We start from the raw sequence: 12051 nt of genomic DNA, 5'->3' as shown, positions 1-12051 counted from the left end.
GAACCATCATAAATTTCAAAATCAGCCCTTTGAAAGGCCACCAAACCATCAAGATTGAAGCCCTTGTTATTTTCTGGCATTTTCAAAATTGATAATTTATATTGTAAAGTGCCCAGAGCTTGTGTTTTACACGAGAATGAGCGCTGTATAAATGTGTATTATTATTATTATTATGTATGTATGTGAAGTTATGGAAGATGCAGAATCTAAAATATATTATTGTTATTATTTAGTTATAAACAAGTAGTATAAACATGTAACATATTGATATTATGATTATACATTGGGTGGTTTTTGTTTTGTCTTTTTAAAATACAATTTGGGTCTATTTCTGCTTCGTGTGTGTGTGTGTGTGTGTGTGTGTGTGTGTGTGGGTGTGTGTGTGTGTATGTGTGTGTTGTCGTAATTGTTCTTTTAATTTTAATTCTAATTGTTTTTGACTGTTTTTGTTGTTTTGTTTTTGATTTGTGTGTATGTGTTGGGGGGGGGTTGGGTTGGGGTTTTTTGTTGTTTTTTTTTTTTTTTGTTGTTGTTGTTGTTTGTTTTTTGTTTTGTTTTTTGTCTTTTGATTTTGTTTTGTGTTTTATTTTTTGTTGTTGATTTCTTTATCTTTTTTACACGGAACCTTTGAACGGGAAAATTTATAGAAAAAAGAAAATTTGTTAATATTAGTAGTTGTAGTCGCCGTATAAATAGTAGCAGTAGTGGTAGTAGTAGTAGTAGTAGTAGTAGTAGTAGTAGTAGTAGTAGTAGTAGTAGTAGTAGTAGTAGTAGTAGTAGTAGTAGTAGTAGTAGTAGTAGCAGTAGTAGAGGTGATCGTAGTAGAAATAGTAGTAGTAGTAATAGTAGTAGTATCAATAGTAGTAGTATTAGTAATTGTAATAGTAGTAGTAGTAGTAGTAGTAGTAGTAGTAGTAGTAGTAGTAGTAGTAGTAGTAGTAGTAGTAGTAGTAGTAGTAGTAGTAGTAGTAGAAGTAGTTGTAGTAATAGTAGTAGCAATAATAATAGTAATAATAATAATAATGAAGATGACGATGATGACGTCGACGATGATGGTGATGATGATGATGATGGTGATGATGATGGTGGTGGTGGTGGTGGTGGTGATGGTGCTGGCGGCGATGGTGGTGGTGGTTTGGATAAATTAAAATATATGTAAAACAATAACCCCTGCCTGAAATAATCCAATGTTTTAATGGACAGCTCGCAGCATTTGGTGACACAATACATTATCAATATATTATTGTTATAGCCTCACACGGTATAGTATAGAGGTTGATATTTGGCTGTTATTCAATAATTTACGGTCATGAATCGGTTTTTATGGCTGATTTTCCTGGTAATAGATTTATTTTTGACACGGGTGTGCGTTAATGTCACATTTGGTGAAGTGTTATATCTGAGAGAGTGAGAGAGCGAGAGAGATAGATAGAGAGAGAGAAAGATAGAGAAAGAGAGAGAAAGAGAGAGATAGATAGATAGAGAGAGATAAAAAGAAAGTGAGAGATAAAGAGAGCGAAAGAGAGCGATAGAAAAAGAGGGAGGGAGGGGAGGGGGAAGGCGGAAATAAGCTCTTTGTCAATTCTAACTTACTGAGAAAGAACCAACACAATTGAAAAATTTTGACCAAAGAACTCGTTTTTCAAATGTCCATCGATTAAAATGTCAAAAACTCTCAAACTTGGGAATTCCTTGAAACGATGGATAGTTGAAGGACGAGTTTTCTGGCTAAAACTCTTATAAAAACAAATGTGTTTTTCTTTCCGAGTTGGATGGAATTGGAATTGATTTTATCAAATTGACATGCAGCGGGAATAACACTATGCAAGTCAATTTAGTATTCTATTTTAGAATGCATCAATACACAGGGTTATGGTAAATAAAAAATTACGATAAGAATCATAAGATGTTTTTGAAATTATTTTTAAAAACTCATAATATAAATGACATTGGTAATTATTGTACACTAAATAGAAATATTTTTCAACATAATATGCATACGTTTTATGACAGAGCGACAGAGAGATAGATAGATAGAGAGAGAGAAAAAAAAGAGAGAGAGAGAGAGAGAGAGAGAGAGAGAGAGAGAGAGAGAGAGAGAGAGAGTTCCTTATCAACAGTAACCTTTTTTAGTTTTTGTTTCGTATTGTTTTGTTTTGTTTTGTTTTTCAACTTTTTAGTCTTATCTCATTTTGGACGCATTTAAAGTTAACATCTACTTTTAAAAAATACATTCCGAGAGAATTAGTCATACTATACAGACCACCTGCTGGCCCGTGAAGCCGAAACTTGTCCCGATTTTCGTAGAATAAAATTGCAGTAGCAATAATTATATATGATAATAATATGATAAGAGTAGATATTTGTTTGCTAATATTGTATTTTGGACAACATGGGTGATTCATGACATCAGACATCTTGTTTGATGGATTATTTATATTCCTTCATGGAATGCCTAGACGACGGTATCTAATGATGCCATGGCGCAAAGCATTATTTGATATTGGATTGTATTTTTTTTTTTTTCGCATTTTTTTCGTTCCATTTCCTCTTATCAACGTACTTTTAATGTTGCCTTTTGTTTGTTGTTATTATTTTCTTTCTCTCGATGAATACTTTGTTTTCCTTTTCGCACCTGAGTCGAGTGGGGTAAAATGTGTAAAGTGCCTTACACAAGTTCGGGACAAGAATTTTCAACGATCACAGCCACCCGTCCTGACACTTACCACGCTTAACATTGCTTGACTTTTATGACAAGACAAGACACCCTACCGTTAGGCCACCAAACCAAATATTGTCATCTTATTTGGTAAATGATCAACTCTGATCAGGACACATACAGTCTGTACTGTCGTAATCTGAAAAAAAAATTTGGCCAGAAAACTCGTCCTTCGAGTCTCGATCGATTTAAATGGCCCTCATCTCCCCGAGGTCCCGGGTTTTAAGAGTTTTTGCCAAGATGAGGGTCATTTAAATCCATCGATATTTGAAGGACGAGTTTCCTGGCCAAATTTTAAAATATAGGTTTTTTTTTTCAGAGTACGACAGTGTAGTATTTGAGTCATTGATAGAATTGATAGGAAATTGATGGCGTTGTAATTAACCAGTTCACTGCCGTACTCTGGAAAGTTACGTATTTAAAAATTTGGCCAGAAAACCCGTCCATAAAATATTGATCGATTTAAATGACCCTCATCTTGGCAACAAAAAAAAACCTCTCAAATCCGGTGTGTCTTTTTTACGAAACCCGCCGAAACCCGCCGAAACCCTGCGAAACCCGCCGAAACCCGCCGAAACCCGACGGAACCCGACGAATCCCGACAAAGTTATGGGAAGTAAGTGGCAGTGGGGAGTGAACCTAGAACTCAGGGAAGTGTACACCATTGGGGAGTGAACCTGGGACTGGGTTTCGGCGGGTTTCGTAAAAAAGAACCAGTGCTTTTTTACGAAACCCGCCGAAACCCGCCGAAACCCGGCAAAACCCGACAATATCCAGCAAAGTTATGGGAAGTAGACAACTGTGGGGAGTGAACCCGAGACTCAGGGAAGTGTACACCAGTCGGGCGTGAACCTGAGACTAAGGTTATCGGCCGGTTTCGGCGGTTTTCGTAAAAAAGAATTAGTGCTTTATTACGAAACCCGCCGAAACCCGACAATATCCGGCAAAGTTATGGGAGTTTGGCAACAGTGGGGGGTGATCCTGGGAGTCAGGGAATTGCACACCAGTGGGGAGTTAACCTGGGACTGTGTAAAAAGGATATCAGTGGGAAATAAACCTGGGACTTAAGGGAGATGGATACCATTGAAAGTTGAAGCCGGATATGGGAGTTGAGTACCAGAGGAGAATGAACCTGACACTATAGAAGGTGGGCGCCAGTGGGGAGTGAACCTGGGATTGAGGGAATTGCACACCAGTGGGGAGTTAACCTGGGACTGTGTAAAAAGGATATCAGTGGGAAATAAACCTGGGACTTAAGGGAGATGGATACCATTGAAAGTTGAAGCCGGATATGGGAGTTGAGTACCAGAGGAGAATGAACCTGACCCTATAGAAGGTGGGCGCCAGTGGGGAGTGAACCTGGGACTCAGGGAATTGCTCACCAGTGGGGAGTTAACCTGGGACTGTGTAAAAAGGATATCAGTGGGAAATAAACCTGGGACTTAAGGGAGATGGATACCATTGAAAGTTGAAGCCGGATATGGGAGTTGAGTACCAGAGGAGAATGAACCTGACACTATAGGAGATGGGCGCCAGTGTGGAGTGAACCTGGGACTCAGGGAAGAGCACACCAATTTGGAGTTAACCTGGGACTGTGGGAGATGGATAACTGTGGGTATCCGAGCCGAACTATAGGAGTTGGGTACCAGAGGAGAATGAACCTGACACTATAAAAGGTGGGCGCCAGTGGGGAGTGAACCTGGGAGTCAGGGAATTGCACCCCAGTGGGGAGTTAACCTGTGAATATCTAAAAAAGAATATCAGTGGGAAATAAATCCGGCTTCAACTCCCAACGGTATCCATCTCCCTTTAGTCCCAGATATATTTCCTACTGATATCCTTTATACATATTCCCAGGTTAACTCCCCACTGGTGTGCAATTCCCTGAGTCCCAGGTTCACTCCCCACTGGCGCCCACCCCCTTTTGTGTCAGGTTCATTCTCCTCTGGTACCAAGCTTTCATATCCGGCTTCAACTTTCAATGGTATCCATCTCCCTTTAGTCCGAGGTTTATTTCCCACTGATATCCTGTTTACATAGTCCTAGGTTCACTCCCCACTGGCGCCCACCTCCTATAGTGTCAGGTTCATTCTCCTCTGGTACCAAACTCTCATATCCGGCTTCAACTTTCAATGGTATTCATCTCCCTTTAGTCCCAGGTTTATTTCCCACTGATATCCTTTTTACATAGTCCCAGGTTCACTCCCCACTGGCGCCCACCTCCTATAGTGTCAGGTTCATTCTCCTCTGGTACCAAACTCTCATATCCGGCTTCAACTTTCAATGGTATTCATCTCCCTTTAGTCCCAGGTTTATTTCCCACTGATATCCTGTTTACATAGTCCCAGGTTCACTCCCCACTGGCGCCCACCCCCTATAGTGTCAGGTTCATTCTCCTCTGGTACCAAACTTTCATATCCGGTTTCAACTTTCAATAGTATCCATGTCCCTTTAGTCAAAGGTTTATTTCCCACTGATATCCTGTTTACATAGTCCCAGGTTCACTCCCCACTGGCGCCCACCCCCTTTTTTGTCAGGTTCATTCTCCTCTGGTACCAAGCTCTTATATCCGGCTTCAACTTTCAATGGTATCCATGTCCCTTTAGTCCAAGGTTTATTTCCCACTGATATCCTGTTTACATAGTCCCAGGTTCACTCCCCACTGGCGCCCACCCCCTTTTTTGTCAGGTTCATTCTCCTCTGGTACCAAGCTCTCATATTCGGCTTCAACTTTCAATGGTATTCATCTCCCTTTAGTCACAGGTTTATTTCCCATTGATACCCTGTTTACATAGTCCCAGGTTCACTCCCCACTGGCGCCCACACCCTTTTTTGTCAGGTTCATTCTCCTCTGGTACCAAGCTCTTATATCCGGCTTCAACTTTCCATGGTATTCATCTCCCTTTAGTCACAGGTTTATTTCCCATTGATATCCTGTTTACATAGTCCCAGGTTCACTCCCCACTGGCGCCCACCTCCTTTAGTGTCAGGTTCATTCTCCTCTGGTACCAAACTCTCATACCAAGCTTCAAGTTTTAATGGTATCCATCTCCCTTTAGTCCCAGGTTTATTTCCCACTGATATCCTTTTTACATATTCCCAGGTTAAATCCCCACTGGTGTGCAATTCCCTGAATCCCAGGTTCACTCCCCACTGGCGCCCACCTTCTATAGTGTCAGGTTCATTCTATTCTGGCACCCAACTCCTATAGTTCGGCTCGGATACCCACAGTTATCCATCTCCCACAGTCCAAGGTTAACTCCCAATTGGTGTGCACTTCCCTGAGTCCCAGGTTCACTCCACACTGGCGCCCATCTCCTATAGTGTCGGGTTCATTCTCCTCTGGTACTCAACTCCCATATCCGGCTTCAACTTTCAATGGTATCCATCTCCCTTAAGTCCCAGGTTTATTTCCCACTGATATCCTTTTTACACAGTCCCAGGTTAACTCCCCACTGGTGTGCAATTCCCTCAATCCCAGGTTCACTCCCCACTGGCGCCCACCTTCTATAGTGTCAGGTTCATTCTCCTCTGGTACTCAATTCCCATATCCGGCTTCAACTTTCAATGGTATCCATCTCCCTTTAGTCCCAGGTTTATTTCCCACTGATATCCTTTTTACACAGTCCCAGGTTAACTCCCCACTGGTGTGCAATTCCCTGACTCCCAGGATCACCCCCACTGTTGCCAAACTCCCATAACTTTGCCGGATATTGTCGGGTTTCGGCGGGTTTCGGCGGGTTTCGTAATAAAGCACTAATTCTTTTTTACGAAACCCGCCGAAACCGGCCGATAAACTTAGTCTCAGGTTCACTCCCGACTGGTGTACACTTCCCTGAGTCTCGGGTTCACTCCCCACAGTTGTCTACTTCCCATAACTTTGCTGTATATTGTCGGGTTTCGCCGGGTTTCGGCGGGTTTCGGCGGGTTTCGTAAAAAAGCACTGGTTCTTTTTTACGAAACCCGCCGAAACCCAGTCCCAGGTTCACTCCCCAATGGTGTACACTTCCCTGAGTTCTAGGTTCACTCCCCACAGCCACCTACTTCCCATAACTTTGTCGGGATTCGTCGGGTTTCATCGGGTTTCGGCGGGTTTCGGCGGGTTTCGGCGGGTTTCGCAGGGTTTCGGCGGGTTTCGGCGGTTTCGTAAAAAAGACAAACCTCTCAAATCTGGGACCTCGAGAAGTCTTCATTAAAGTCTCAGGTTTGAGAGGGTTTGTTTGTTTTTTTTTGTTTTTTTTTTTTGTTTTTTTTTGCCAAGCTGAGGGTCTTTGAAGTCGATCGATAGTTGAAGGACGAGTTTTCTGGCCAAATTTTAAAATACTTGTCTTTCCTGAGAACGGTAGTTAACTGGTTAATGGTAAGTATTATTAACCCTATGTAGAACAAAGACAGTCAGCAGATATTGATATGAATTTTAATGCTACTGGTACATGACCGGGTCGTGGATATGCTGCATTATTATCTATCTGGTTTATCATATTTTATTGCTGGCTAATTTGTATGTTAGGCGGTTATGTGGTCGTGTGGTATGACACTCGCTTTCGAATCGGAATGTCCTGGGTTCGAGCCTCGCTCGGCGCATAGTTGAGACCTTGGAAGAGGCTCTTTAACTCACATTCTCTCACCGCACTCATGTGTAAAACGAGTACCTGGTCGTGAACAGTGATGTCCCTGTCGGAATAAAAATGTAAGATCCCCTACCAGGCGTCATGTCTCGTTCTACATGTTACGTGTTGCTGTTGGTCAGGGACCCTTTGTAAAACGCTTTGAGCACATTTAGTGGATATTGCTCTTTATGAAAAGCTCAGAAAAATAAAATCTCAAAGCTCAAAGCTCAATATATAATATATAATGAGAGTTGTTACAGTAATTTACTAGCTGTAAGATTATTGCAATTTCACTGCCGATTTATGAGTCATGTGCCACTGATCCTAGCGGTAGGCAGAATTAATTATGCTGCGATATGAATAAAACACATTAAAAATGTTGGCCCAGGAAACTCGTCATTCAAATATCGATCGATTGAGATTACTCTCACCTTGTCAAAAACTCTTAAAACTGGGACTTGACGGGTTTTAACAAATTAAGGGTCTTTTTAGTTGATCGAAATACTCTTCAACAGGCGTAACGTCACTTCCTTCCTAATGACGCATGGTAACTTAGTAACACTGGCTCTAAACTATCGGAACAATAGCGGACGCCAGTATGAAATATTTCCCCGGCTAGCATAAAAGCGTATCCAGTGAGGAAAAAAACATATAAATTTGATCATGTTTTGACTTTTACACATTCTGATCACAAGGCATATGAAAAGTTATAGCCAGCATGAAGAATAAAAAGTAATGATTTTCTTTGTTTAGAACCAAGATGGCCGCCGTTGCCGGGCGGCGTGACATCAGACTACTGAATCCCATTGGTAGGATCAGTTTCTAACCAATATTTTTTTTATGTTTTCTTGTTTGTTTGTTTTTTTGTTTGTTTGTTTTTTTTGTTTGTTTGTTATTTTGTTTTTGCTTTTATTTTTGTTTTGTTTTGTTTTGTTTTTTTGTTTGTTTTTTGTTTGTTTGTTTGTTTTGTTTTTGAGGGGGGGGGGAGGATTGTATTTCAAAGAAAATCATAATGTGATCGGCTGGCTTTACCCAATTACAATCAAGACATCACTTAATTCTATTCTAGAGAAACTTACAAACGCTTCACCGTTTTTAATCTTGAGATTATGTACAAATATGAATTAATCGTCCCAATTTTTTCTTTGGTATTATTTATTTCTACATATTTCCACTGCCTATTGTACTTTTTGGGCAACTTTCGATATTTTTAGGGCCATTTTGTCGTGTTGGGTCAATTTCAGAATTAACAAATTTATTTTCATTAATTCTCTCGAATGGTTGTCGAGATCACCCAGACTCAAAAGTGTGGTTTATTCTGGAAAAAACATTTTGTGGTAGTCTCGAAAAATATTTATACGTTTTTTTTTTGTAAAACACGTACGCCAATGGTCGCAGGGTTTCCATTTGCATTCGGAAACGCCTGTCAACGAGATGTCATGCTTTTGTTGAGATCTTGGAAAAATAATCCTGAGAGATAGTGTTTTATTCATTTCTTACCGCATTCTCAAGGTCTGCTTTGTTTGTAACGACTCGTTGATGAACTCTTCCTCCAAGCATATCCCAAGCATGCTTGTTTGGATTGAGATCAGAAGAACTGGCAGCCATTATCCATGACATCAAATGTCTGGTCCCTCAAAAAGCTCCTCGTCCGGATTGCGTTGTATTGTTGTGTTGAAATATGGATATGTCCTCATGTTCTTTTTTTAAAAAAAAGGTACGACCAGATGTTCCAATACCTCATCAATGTAGACAGCTGCTATGACGTTTCTTCTGATAAAAAATGAAGTGGGATTTCGATCAGTATACGTGAAGGCACCCCAATTTTTTTTTTAATTGAGCTTTTATAAAGAGCAATATCCACTGAACGTGCTCAAAGCGCTTTACAAGGGGTCCCTGGCCAACAGCAACGTTTTAACATTTAGGACGGAACACGACGCCTGCAAGGCGATATTATATTATTTTTCGCTAGAGACAACGCTGTTAACGGCCAGGTACTCATTTTACACCTGAGTACGGTGAGAGAATGTGAGTAAAGAGCCTTTTCCAAGAACTCAACCATGCGCAAAGCGAGGCTCGAACCCAGGACCTTCCGATCCGAAAGCGACTGTCAAACCACTAGACCACATAGTCGCACCCAAGACACGCACACTTCCACCACCATAATATAGGTTATGCTGAACCACACAAGCTGGTCCTCACTGGCGCTTCCATACACGACAGTGATCAAAACATTAGGATGAAAATGAAGAAAATAGATAGAATTATCGTCAACGATTATCGTCTATCAATTGTAAGTCTTAAAAATCGCTTTAATTTATACGCAGATGGAGTTGTAGTATAATTTCCAGACAAACGAAAAATCTGAAAATGGGTTACAGTCTACGAGGACACATTTGCAGGTCTGATAACCGAACGTATTTATGGGCTTGATTTAGCATTTCCTAATGGCCAGTATTTCATCACAACAATGAGCCCATTACAATTTTGGTTATCAGACCTGCAAATAAATAGACCTCGGATAGAATCGAAAGTATCATCATTTTTTTTTATGAGTTAAGCACACGTTGCCCTCTTAGATCGGAATCGCATTATCGCACAGATTTAATATTGATAGTCATCGACACTCGTCTCTTTACAGCTTCATTGACTGGAGCGTTTTGGAGGTCATTATAATAATAGATTGGGGGGCCCTGGTAATTAAATCGGCTGACCACTCGCCTCAACAGCAAAACGACCTGGTTAAGCGGGGCAGCGTGGCTCAGAGGTAAGGTCTTTGCTTCGTACCCGAAAGGTACCGAGTTCGATCACCCGTCGCTGCGCTGTGTGGCCTTGAGTAGGTCACCTCGCCTTAGCTCAATTTGCGGCGCTGTACTGCGGCTAACGCGTGGGTTATTCCAGTCTTCCCTTGGAATAGACCTTAGAGACACATTTCCCCTATGGAATGAATAAAGTGAATTTTTTAAAAATTATTTTTATCATTTTTATTATATGTTTGGGGTTTGTTTTTCTTTGATTCCTCCGTTAATTTTCAATAATTGAGGAATAGATCTTTTAGATAAGGAGGAAAATCTATTATTGCCATAGACCCGTCTCTTATCCAGAGGAACGCAAGCAATAATTGTTGTTGCCCAGCTTCATTGGCCTTATAATCCTGAAGGACACTTTTAATCATTGGATATATTATATATAGAGGAATGAAAAAGAAATGTTTTATTATTCAATGGCAAATCTCATCAAAATTGTGGGCTTTATACTTCATACTATACCTATCGTGTATTTGTGGATCGCGTCAGTCTCTCATTCTGCGGCAGACTAGTGGCGTACGTGGGTTATATCTACTATGTTATAGTAGGTTACATGCTATATTATTTTATGCGACAGATCTGTGGAACTCTTTACATAATTGAGCTTTTATATAGCGCAAGATCCGCTAAAGGTTCTCAAAGCGTTTTACTTACCATGTAGGACGTGGCATGACGCCTGTTGGGCGAGATTACATTTTTTTCGGACAAAGACAGAGCTGTTAACGGCCAGGTACTCATTTTACACCTGAGTACGATGAGAGAATGTGAGTACAGAACCTTTTCCAGGGACTCAACTATGCGCCGAGGGAGGCTCGAACCCAGGACCTTCCGATCTGAAAGCGAGTGTCATACCACTAGACCATATATCTAGCCGCACAAACAAGAATGATAGGCATTTATTTTCCAATCAACAATTAACAAGTAATATCATAAAACTCGAACACGCTCTTTTCTCGAAGTTCCAGGTTTGAGAATGTTTGCCATGATGAGGGTCATTCAAATCGATCGATATTTGAAGGACGAGTTTTCTAGCCAAATTTTTAAATTCGAGTTTTTCCAGATTAAGACAGTTAAGGGGACAGTGTGGCTCAGCGGTACGGTCTATGCTTCGCACCCGAAAGGTACCGAGTTCGATCACCCGCCGCCGCGCTGTGTGGCCTTGACCAAGTCACCTCGCCTTAGCTCAATTTGCGGCGCTGCACTGCGGCTGACGCTTGTGTGATTCCAGTCTTCCCTTGGAATAGAGCCGAGATACAAATTTCCCCTATGGGATGAATAAAGGAAAATTTATTTTTTATTTTATTTATTTAACTGGTTAACAGCGTAACACCACAATACTATAATTAGGTATTGCAAAGGCAACAATAGTTTACTGGAGCATTTTATTAATCTAGCTGAGTTTTGTTTGTGTTTTCTTTTTTTCTATTTGTTATAGGTGGAGATAATTTGCTGTCATGTAGAGTTTGCTATAGTCGTTCTTATATTATCGGTCTGTCCACAACTATGTTGGTCTTATTGTCTCGTTTTCTTTTCTTTTTATTTTTGAAACGTGTTAATCTATTTGTGGTATGAAAAGAATTTGAGATGCCATTTACTGAAAGGTCGCTGTAATGATGATGATGATTATTATTATTATTACTATGATTATGATAAGGATAATGATGTTGATTACATAGCGGGCTGGTAGAATAGAGGCTATGACAATCCGCAGTGGACGAATGGAGAGCAAAGTCAAAGTCCCCGGTTTGAGTATAGGTGGGACGTATTTTATAAAGCTTTCGTCTATGTGGTCTTTATGGACGCGTACCCAGGACCTTCCAATCCGAAAGCGAGTGGCATACCATAAGACCACATAGCCGCACAATCAGAAGAAGTCAAATGAGATTTTTCGGACATATTATAATATGAAAAGAGT

Source organism: Berghia stephanieae, chromosome 5, assembly GCF_034508935.2.
Source record: "Berghia stephanieae isolate SIO BIC M18660-M18661 chromosome 5, UCSD_Bste_1.3, whole genome shotgun sequence".
NCBI classification, from domain to species: Eukaryota; Metazoa; Mollusca; class Gastropoda; order Nudibranchia; family Aeolidiidae; genus Berghia; species Berghia stephanieae.
Note: the sequence above shows the minus strand (reverse complement) of the source record.